Source organism: Piliocolobus tephrosceles, unplaced genomic scaffold (genome assembly GCF_002776525.5).
Source record: "Piliocolobus tephrosceles isolate RC106 unplaced genomic scaffold, ASM277652v3 unscaffolded_108, whole genome shotgun sequence".
Taxonomy (NCBI): Eukaryota; Metazoa; Chordata; class Mammalia; order Primates; family Cercopithecidae; genus Piliocolobus; species Piliocolobus tephrosceles.
Window position 1 is genome coordinate 604,719 of NW_022291865.1, and position 11,459 is coordinate 616,177.

At 40.3% G+C, this 11,459-nt stretch overlaps 1 protein-coding gene across 1 annotated transcript in view; it reads left to right on the top strand.

The window, feature by feature from the left end:
• LOC113219580 (FERM domain-containing protein 5-like) overlaps positions 1-11,459 on the top strand; it is a 334,349-nt gene that overhangs the window by 155,595 nt on the left and 167,295 nt on the right. The window lies entirely within an intron of this gene.

Below are 11,459 nucleotides of genomic sequence, written 5' to 3' on the forward strand. Positions count from 1 at the left end.
TTTAATTGTGATGTTAGAGTGTCAATTTTAGATCTTTCCTGCTTTCTCTTGTGGGCACTTAGTGCTATAAATTTCCCTCTACACACTGCTTTAAATGTGTCCCAGAGATTCTGGTATGTTGTATCTTTGTTCTCATTGGATTCAAAGAACATCTTTATTTCTGCTTTCATTTCGTTATGTACCCAGTAGTCATTCAGGAGCAGGTTGTTCAGTTTCCATGTAGTTGAGCGGTTTTGATTGAGTTTCTTAGTCCTGAGTTCTAGTTTGATTGCACTGTGGTCAGAGAGACAGTTTGTTATAATTTCTGTTCTTTTACATTTGCTGAGGAGTGCTTTACTTCCAATTATGTGGTCAATTTTGGAATAAGTGTGATGTGGTGCTGAGAAGAATGTATATTCTGTTGACTTGGGGTGGAGAGTTCTATAGATGTCTATTAGGTCCGCTTGGTGCAGAGATGAGTTCAATTCCTGGATATCCTTGTTAACTTTCTGTCTCGTTGATCTGTCTAATGTTGACAGTGGAGTGTTGAAGTCTCCCATTATTATTGTATGGGAGTCTAAGTCTCTTTGTAAGTCTCTAAGGACTTGCTTTATGAATCTGGGTGCTCCTGTATTAGGTGCATATATATTTAGGATAGTTAGCTCTTCCTGTTGGATTGATCCCTTTACCATTATGTAATGGCCTTCTTTGTCTCTTTTGATCTTTGATGGTTTAAAGTCTGTTTTATCAGAGACTAGGATTGCAACCCCTGCTTTTTTTTGTTCTCCATTTGCTTGGTAGATCTTCCTCCATCCTTTTATTTTGAGCCTATGTATGTCTCTGCATGTGAGATGGGTCTCCTGAAGACAGCAGACTGATGGGTCTTGACTCTTTATCCAGTTTGCCAGTCTGTGTCTTTTAATTGGAGCATTTAGTCCATTGACATTTAAGGTTAATATTGTTATGTGTGATCTTGATCCTGCCATTATGATATTAACTGGTTATTTTGCTCATTAGTTGATGCAGTTTCTTCCTAGGCTCGATGGTCTTTACATTTTGGCATGTTTTTGCAATGGCTGGTACCGGTTGTTCCTTTCCATGTTTAGGGCTTCCTTCAGGGTCTCTTGTAAGGCAGGCCTGGTGGTGACAAAATCTCTAAGCATTTGCTTATCTGTAAAGAATTTTATTTCTCCTTCACTGATGAAACTTAGTTTGGCTGGATATGAAATTCTGGGTTTAAAATTCTTTTCTTTAAGAACGTTGAATATTGGCCCCCACTCTCTTCTGGCTTGTAGAGTTTCTGCCGAGAGATCTGCTGTCAGTCTGATGGGCTTCCCTTTGTGGGTAACCCGACCTTTCTCTCTGGCTGCCCTTAAGATTTTTTCCTTCATTTCAACTTTGGTGAATCTGGCAATTATGTGTCTTGGAGTTGCTCTTCTGGAGGAGTATCTTTGTGGCGTTCTCTGTATTTCCTGAATTTGAATGTTGGCCTGCCCTGCTAGGTTGGGGAAGTTCTCCTGGATGATATCCTGTAGAGTGTTTTCCAATTTGGTTCCATTTTCCCCCTCACTTTCAGGCACCCCAATCAGACGTAGATTTGGTCTTTTGACATAATCCCATACTTCTTGCAGGCTTTGTTCATTTCTTTTTCTTCTTTTTTCTTTTGGTTTCTCTTCTCGCTTCATTTCATTCATTTGATCCTCAATCGCTGATACTCTTTCTTCCAGTTGATCGAGTCGGTTACTGAAGCTTGTGCATTTGTCACGTATTTCACGTGTCATGGTTTTCATCTCTGTCATTTCGTTTATGACCTTCTCTGCATTAATTAGTCTAGCTGTCAATTCTTCCACTCTTTTTTCAAGATTTTTAGTTTCTTTGCGCTGGGTACGTAATTCCTCCTTTAGCTCTGAGACGTTGGATGGACTGAAGCCTTCTTCTCTCATCTCATCAAAATCATTCTCTGACCAGCTTTGATCCGTTGCTGGCGATGGGCTGTGCTCCTTTGCAGGAGGAGATGCGCTCTTATTTTTTGAATTTCCAGCTTTTCTGCCCTGCTTTTTCCCCATCTTTGTGGTTTTATCTGTCACTGGTCTTTGATGATGGTGACGTACTGATGGGGTTTTGATATAGGTGTCCTTCCTGTTTGATAGTTTTCCTTCTGACTGTCAGGACCCTCAGCTATAGGTCTGTTGGAGATTGCTTGAGGTCCACTCCAGACCCTGTTTGCCTGGGTATCAGCAGCAGAGGTTGCAGAAGATAGAATATTGCTGAACAGCGAGTGCACCTGTCTGATTCTTGCTTTGGAAGCTTCCTCTCAGGGGTGTACTCCACCCTGTGAGGTGTGGGGTGTCAGACTGCCCCTAGTGGGGGATGTCTCCCAGTTAGGCTACTCAGGGGTCAGTGACCCACTTGAGCAGGCAGACTGCCCCTTCTCAGATCTCAACCTCCGTGTTGGGAGATCCACTGCTCTCTTCAAAGCTGTCAGACAGAGTCGTTTGCGTCTGCAGAGGTTCTGCTGCTTTTTTGTTGTTGTTGTTTAGCTGTGCCCTGTCCCCAGAGGTGGAGTCTACAGAGACAGGCAGGTTTCCTTGAGCTGCTGTGAGCTCCACCCAGTTCGAGCTTCCCAGCGGCTTTATTTACCTACTTAAGCCTCAGCAATGGCGGGCGCCCCTCCCCCAGCCTCGCTGCTGCCTTGCCTTTAGATTGCCGCAGACTGCTGTGTTAGCAAGGAGAGAGGCTCCGTGGGCGTGGGACCCTCCCGGCCAGGTGTGGGATATAATCTCCGGTGTGCCGGTGTTACAGCGCAGTATTGGGGTGGGAGTTACCCGATTTTCCAGGTGTTGTGTGTCTCAGTTCCCCTGGCTAGGAAAAGGGACTCCCTTCCCCCTCGCGCTTCCCAGGTGAGGCGATGCCTCGCCCTGCTTCAGCTCTCGCTTGTCGGGCTGCAGCAGCTGACCAGCACCGATTGTCCGGCACTCCCGAGTGAGATGACCCCAGTACCTCAGTTGAAAATGCAGAAATCGCCGGTCTTCTGTGTCGCTCGCGCTGGGAGATGGAGACTGAAGCTGTTCCTATTCGGCCATCTTGCTCTGCCCCCTCAAATTTATATTTCTCACCCTGAGCTTCAGATTTTTATATCTAATGGTCTTTTTAGCCTCTCCATTTGGATATTTCAGAACAAACTGAGCTTGTGGACTTCCCTATCAAACCTGGTCCTCTTCCAGTGTTTTCTTTATTAATGAATGACATCATCCATCATCCATCTGATTGTGCAAAACTAGAAACCTAGGTCTTGCCTTAAGCCATCCTTATTCTTGTCTCATATCCAGTATGTCACAGAGTCTTCTCAATTTTGTTTCCTACATAACTCAAATCTGTCTGCTTTTGCCCATCTCTACTGTCACTGCTCCCATCCAAGCTCTCTAGCATCATCTTTTTCTGCTATTCCAATAAAAATACTAGTATTTGGGCTTTTCACCCACTCACATTCATTCTCCACAAAGCAACCAGAATAATCCTTGCAAAACAGTAATTTCAAGATGTCACTACCCATCCCACCCTCCTTAAAACTCTAATAAACTTTACTTCAAGAACTTCCCATTGCTCTTAAAATAAAGACCAAATCTTTACCATGACTGGCAAGGACTACTGTGGTTGCTTTCCTTCCATGTTCATCTTTTGCCAGTATCCCCCTAACTCTCAGCTTTTTAATGTACCATGTTCTCTCCTGCTACAAACTTTTGCCTTCCCCTTGTTTGAAGTTGTTTTCCTGCTCAAAGTTAGTTACCTCCTATTCCATGTGATTTTAGCTTCCTCTGGGAAGCCTTCCCTGACTCCTAATCCATGACAGATCTAGTCTCCCTGCAGTATTCTCTCATAATACCATCTACCTCTTCTTTGTAACACTTAGCACAGTTACACTGTTGTAATTATTTGTGTGATATTTTAAAAATAGCATGCATCTCTCTTACTAAACCATGAATTCCCTCATGGCAGGGAGTGTATCTCATTTTATGTCCTGTTATGTCCCCATCACCTAGGATACTACCCAGCACATACTAGACCCTCAGTATACATTTGTGAATGAATGAACGAATGAATTCAATATTCTCTAAGGCCCTTTCTGCTTCTAACATTCTATGATTCTATAAGGGACAGAGAATTATACCACTAGATAAGTATTAAATGGAGTGTAATTCTTCACTGTGTTTAAGAAATGGTCGGCCGGGCGCGGTGGCTCACGCCTGTAATCCCAGCATTTTGGGAGGCCGAGATGGGTGGATCACGAGGTCAGGAGATCGAAACCATCCTGGCTAACACAGTGAAACCCCATCTCTACTAAAAATACAAAAAAATTAGCCGGGCGTGGTGGCAGGCGCCTGTAGTCCCAGCTACTCGGGAGGCTGAGGCAGGAGAATGGCGTGAACCTGGGAGGCGGAGCTTGCAGTGAGCGTAGATTGCGCCACTGCATTCCAGCCTGGGCGACAGAGCCAGACCCCGTCTGAAAAAGAAAAAAAAAAAAAAAACAGAAATAGTCATGGTGTCTTTTGTTGGGACTAAAACTGATACATTAGAGTGGGGCTTCCCAAAATCAGAAAGGACTCTAATACTGTTCCTAGGCACTATCTCAGGGTGTCCTGAGCAATATTTTGATTCTGGAAATGGAAACAAATGTTATGTAAAAAGAAGTGGCTGTGGAAGCAATAATACCCAACTAGTAACAAGTATACCTTGCACTCAGCTCTTAGATTCGAATACCATTCTCAGGTAAAGGAATGAAGGATCCTTAGAGAAATGGCTGATTCTAGGATGGGGACAGAAAATATACAATATAGGCCTGAAGCATCTTATAGTGCCAGACAGTAAGTGCTCAAAAGAAACACAATGGTTGCGTATGTTAAAGGGACATAGGATCCAACTGAAAGAGCTCCCAATGGTCAATGCTAGAAAAATTTGAGCAACAAAATAAAGTAGTATTGCATTGTAACCCAAAGTATAAAATTGATATATATAAGTCCATACTAATATAAATAAAAGCCTGAATAAATTGGAGAGAATAGAAAAAGCTATAATAATAGGGAGAATAGACAAATCTCCCATGAAGAAAAATTCAAAATAATATATGTAACTACTTTGTTCTTAAGGAGGTGGAGCACAACTCCTCACTCCTTTAGTATAGACCGTATGTAGTGACTTACTTCCAAAGAATAGAGTATGTAAAGAGGCAGAAGAAAAAAAAGAGTTAACTTTACGGTGGAAAATTCTGACAGACACTGCCTTAGCCAGGCAATGAAGATCAGCATTAACAGTGATAAATGTTCATAGTATTACCCTTGATATGATGTGATAAAAATGGCACTTTATCTCTGTAGTTCTTCCTCCCTGTAAGTTCTTCCTCCTCATAAAAACCTATAAGCTCAGTTAATCATGAGGAAAACATCAGACAAATCCCCACTGAGAGACATTCTACGAAATACTTGACTAATACTCCTCGAAACTGTCAAGATCATAAAAAAAAAGGAAAATCTAAAAACCAGTAACAGCCAAGAGGAGCCTAAGGAGACATGACTACAAAATATATTGTGAGATCCTACAATAGAAAAAGAGCATTAGGTTAGAACTAAGGAAATGTGAATAAAGTATGGATTTTATTTTATAATAATAATATTGGTTATTGTCACAAATGTGCTGTACTAATGTAAGATGTTAATAGGAAAGGAAACTGGATATCAGATATATTGGAAGTCTGTACTATGTTTACAACTGTCAATCTTTAAAACTGTAATATCTTTAAAACTGTTCTTAAGTAAAAATTATTTAAATGTTTTTTTAAAAAGTGACTGGGCTGGGTGCGGTGGTTCATGCCTGTAATCCTAGCACTTTGGGAGACTGAGGGGGGCAGATCACATGAGGTCAGGAGTTGAAGACCAGCCTGGCCAACATGGCAAAACCCTGTCTCTACTAAAAATACAAAAATTAGCTGAGTGTGGTGGTGCACACCTGTAATCCCAGCTACCAGGGTGGCGGAGGCAGGAGAGTCACTTAAATCTGTGAGGCAGAGGTTGCAGTGAGCTGAGATTACGCCACTGCACTCCAGCCTGGGCGACAGAGCGAGACTGTCTCAAAAAAGAAAAAAAGGCCATTGTGCCTCACACCTGTAATTTGGGAGGCTGAAGCATGAGGATCACTTGAACCCGGGAGTTCAAAACCAGGCTGGACAACATAGCAACACATCTCTACCAAAAAAGAAAAACCAGCCAGGCATGGTGGCATGTGCCTGTAGTCCCCAGCTACTCGGGAGGCTGAGGTAGGAGGATAGCTTGAGCTCAGGAAGTTGAGGCTGCAATGAGCCATGGTCACACCGCTGCACTCCAGCCTGGCCGGCAGAGTGAGACTTTATCTCAAAACAACAAAGAAAAAGAAAAATGCTCTTTAGTTATTAGATACTCCTCAAGTATAACTTCTCTATCATTTTTTTCTTTCTAGTGTTTTGAATTTTATTACTTGAGCTGAAATATTCTTAAGATGTAACCACTCTCTTTTTTGCACACTGCTTAAGATGAGAAGAAATCATTTATATGGAAACTAGAATAGCTGATAGTCCAGACTAAAGTAATAAGCTTCTGCATTAATAATTCATAGATGTAATTTTTGTGAAAGATATGGTTTATTCTAATCTTCTGGTGTTCCTAAATTTGATTTTTTTTAAGTTTATTCACTAAACTAAAATTTATTGTGGTCATATTCAGGGTGATATAGGGGTCAGGAAGGTTACTTGTACACAGATCCTGCCCACAAGAAGATTATTGTTTAGTGCTGGAGACAAGACATGTTTATAAGCAACTAAATCATAAAGTAGAGGTTTTTAACTTTCCAATAAAGATGTTGATAAAATAACTATCCGAAATCAGTAATGGAAGAGATTATTCCCAATTGGAGAGCTCTGGGAAGGTTTCGTAGAGGAATTAGTAGGTTGACCTAGACTTGAATAATTTCAGATTCCTCTGAGTCAAGAGTTATATATTACTGATATATGTACTTCCAGCACATAGTAGGTATTAAATAACATTTGTTGAATGACTGAAGGATTTTAAATGCAAATGGAGATGAGAGAAAGGACAAGGAAAGATATTCTAGTTCTACCTATTGCTTCTAACAATGTTGTATAAAACAAATATCTATTCTTTTTTTCTTATTGATTCCTCATTTGATAAATGAGTTAATTTGATTATGTCACTTTCCATTTTTACATCTCAACAAATATATTATTTATAAATATATTGTTTGCAAAGGCTTTTTTTTTTTTTTTTTTTTTTTTTTTTTTTTTGAGACGGAGTCTCGCTCTGCCCCCAGGCTGGAGTGCAGTGGTGCGATCTCGGCTCACTGCAAGCTCCGCCTCCCGGGTTCACGCCATTCTCCTGCCTCAGCCTCCCGAGTAGCTGGGACTACAGGCGCCCGCCGCTATGCCCGGCTAATTTTTTTGTATTTTTAGTAGAGATGGGGTTTCACTGTGTTAGCCAGGATGGTCTCGATCTCCTGACCTCGTGATCCGCCCACCTCGGCCTCCCAAAGTGCTGGGATTACAGGCGTGAGCCACCACGCCCGGCCAACAAAGGCTTTTTATAGTTACTTTTAGATGGCTGGAATATGGAATGAAGGAGCAAAGCCAGCCCTTTATTCACTAGGGTTAATCTGTTTTTTAAGGAGCCCACTGTCCAGCTTAAAGTTTATTCGGGTTACTTATACTTTTGTGTGCCTTATTTCTTTAAGCTACTTTGAAGCTTGTGGAAGTATCTGTCAGGTGATGGTACAGATTCCAGGAGAAGTAAAACTCAATCGAATGAGTGGTCTACTTCTTAACAACTGGTTAGAGTTCTGGTTTGGGAGCTTAAAACTATGTTTGAAATAAAGATTGCATATCATCTGTGGATTTCAGTTGTATAGGCTATCTCCCTCATTTCTATGGATACTTAAGACATGGCTGATAGCACATGCCAGCCATTTTTAGGAAGGTTTCCCTCCTAAAATAGTGTTGGTTGCACTATTGTAATTTGTTTTTAAATTGACCCAACTTTTAAATCTATAGGCAATAACAACAATGTATGCTGCCTTTCCCCCAAGAACTACAAGTGGCTTAGCAGTGGATTTCTAGGTATATGATTATATTCAAAATTAGTGTAGGTATGAGATCAAAATCGCAATGAGCCTGGGCATGGTGGCTCACACCTGTAATTCCAGCACTTTGGGAGGCTGAGGCAGCAGATTACTTGAGCCTAGGAGTTCAAGACCAGCCTGGCCAACATAGCGAAACCCTGTCTCTACTAAAAATACAAAAATTAACCAGGCAAGGTAGTGAGCACCTGTAATCCCAGCTGCTTGGGAGGTTGAGGCGCAAGAATCGCTTGAACCTGGGAGATGGAGGTTGCCGTGAGCCGAGATCACACCACTGCACTCCAGCCTGGGAAACAGAGTGAGATTCTGTCTCAAAAAAAACCCCAAAATAGATAAATTGGACTTCATCAAAATAAAAAACTTTGTGCTACAAATGTCACCCAGAAAGTAAAAAGACAACCCACAAAATGGGAGAAAATATTTGCAAATCATGTAACTGATAAGGGACTCATATCCAGAATATATGAAGAACTCTTACACCTCAATAATGAAAATATAGCCCAATAACAAAAGGGCAAAGGATATGAATAGACGTTTCTCCAAACAAGATACAAAAATGGCCAATAAGCACATGAAAAGATGCTCCACATCATTAGTCATAAGTAAAATTAAAATCAAAACGACAGTGAGATACCATCTCATACCCATTAGGATGGCTATAATTAAATGGATAGACAAACCTTGCTTGGGAGGATGTGGAGAAACTAGAACTCTCCTATACTGCTGGTAGGAATAGAAAATGGTATAGCCACTTTGGAAAACAGTTTGGCAGTTCCTCAATAAGTTAAACTCTATGTTTATAGAGTTACCACGTGACCCAGCAATACCACTTCTAAGTTGGCAACCAAGAGAATTGAAAATAGATGTCCACACACAAATTTGCTAATGAACGTTCATAGCAGCATTTTTCATAGTAGCTTAAAAGTAGAAACAACCCAAATGGCTATCCACTGAGAAAAGGATAAACAAAACGTGGTATATCCGTGTAATAGAATATGATTTTGGAATAAAAAGAAAGTACTGATGCATACTACAACATAGATGAAACTTGAAAAAGTTATAGTAAAACCCAAAGGGCCACAAGTTGTGTGATTCCCTTTTTATAAAATGTCCAGAATAGGCAAACCATTAGAGACAAAAAATAAATTGGTGGTTGCCAGACGCTGGTAGGGATTAGGAAAGGTGTTGGCAGGAATGAGAATTAGTTGCTAATGGATACTGGGTTTCTTTTAGGAGGGACAAAAATATTCTAAAATTAGATTGTTGTAAACATATCAAAAATCATGGAATCGTGCACTTCAAATGGTGAATTTTATGATAGGTAAAGTATATCTCAATCCATTTTTAAAAAAGAATTGTCGTAGATGTTTGTATTATAAAATTTATTGATCTTTATGATAGGGAAAGGGTCACCCCATCAACATATAACATTTAAAACTTTCCACAGGCCTAGGAACATTAAGCTAAAGGACAAATCAGACAGCAGGCCAGAGGGCACCCAGTGGCCTAGTAATTGGTCAGAGGAAGTTTAAACCGTTTTTTCTTTTTCTTTTTTTTTTCTTCTTTTTTTTTTTTTTTTGAGACAGGGTATTGCTCTGTCATCCAGGCTGGAGTGCAGTGGCGCAATCTCAGCTCACTGCAACCTCTGCCTCCTGGGTTTAAGTGATTCTCCTGCCTCAGCTTCCCACATAGCTGGGATTACAGGAGCCCGCCACCAGGCCTGGCTAATTTTTTTGTATTTTTAGTAGAGACGGGGTTTCACCACGTTGGCCAGGGTGGTTTTGAACTTCTGACTTCAAGTGATCCGCCCACCTCGGCCTCCTGAAGTGCTAGGATTACAGGCATGAGCCACTGCATCTGGCCTTAAACAGTTGTTTCATTGACTAACAGTTGGATTGTTTCCTAAGAGGATGTCCTCACAGTAAAGATGACACTGGCATGCTAGACATCTATAGCAAAATCTGAATTAATATCTTCTAAAAATGGTTCCAGTTGGTATTCAGTGTAGAAAGGTTATAGGATAATCTTTTCTTAGGCTACATGGATGTCTAGTTTTTGATATTTTCAAATTACGGGAAATTGAACTTGGCTAGCCTTATATAACTTCCAAATGTATTACATTATGTATTGTAGTGTTTCCAAGAATTTGCAAACACTAAAATGTTAAAAGGTTAGGAACTGCTTAGAAAGACTATAGTGCCCATTGCTATTCTTGGAAAAGTAATTACACCAACATTGTATTTTAATTTCAGTGCCAAAAAAATGTGTGTCAGAGTCAGCTAGCAAACACCAGGAAAGCTGCTGTGAAGGAAGATTGGAAATTTAAATTCATATTAGCCTCTTGAGCCAGTATTTTTGTGCATAGCCCATTGTACTTTTCTATTTGCCTTGAGTTGGCATTGGTAATTAGACACCGAATAAACCTTAAAGACATAAATGAACGTGCACATGGGTATGGAAATGTGTAAGGATATGGAAGTGTCTTTGGTGCAATAAAGCTCATGATGCATTTTCTGTCATCTGTCGTCAAAATTATTTTTTCGCTATGTGTGGCTTGTCTACTTCCATTCTTGCTGTGAGGTATTTGTAGCTACTTATTAATTCCCCTTTTTATTTTCTCTTGAGTTTTCTCCTACTTGTTCCTTATTCAGGGTTAAATTTAAAATGTCCCAATCTTTTTCTTTGGGGAATATTTAAGAACAGAAGACTGTGACATCACTCCATCATCTTCAATGAAAGGAGAACCTAATTCATTCATTCATTCTGGAATTATTTATTATGTACTCTATGCAAGGTATTATGCGACGTGTTGGGTGTTTCTAAATTAATCAAGGAGATGACTGCAGAGCTGAGTTCTGAGGTACTGTTTAAAGTAACATTTCGGTGCTATGCATAATGATAGCAGCAAAGAGACTATGCAATTGTAGGTCAGAAGAAACAAAATAATTCCACTGAACTATCTGTGACAGAGTAACAAATGACAACAGACCTTGTTCAAGCGTTGATCATGAGCTGAAGGAATAACTGCATTTCCTATTAGTCAGATAGTGCTTTGACCTGATATTAAAGTCATCTGTTCTCATATTTAGGGTACAACCGCATTGTATTCACTTACCAAAGAGAATGGGTGACAAATACTACATTTCTTCTTTCTACTCTTCTCCTTCTGCCCTTTCCTTACACTCTGAATGCCGTTTCTAACCACTCCTATCATTTTGTTTCTCCTCCTCCTATATTACTGTACTGTCTGTTGAAGAATAGTCTTTATTACTAGTTTTATTGTCACTGATATTTCTTAATAAATCATC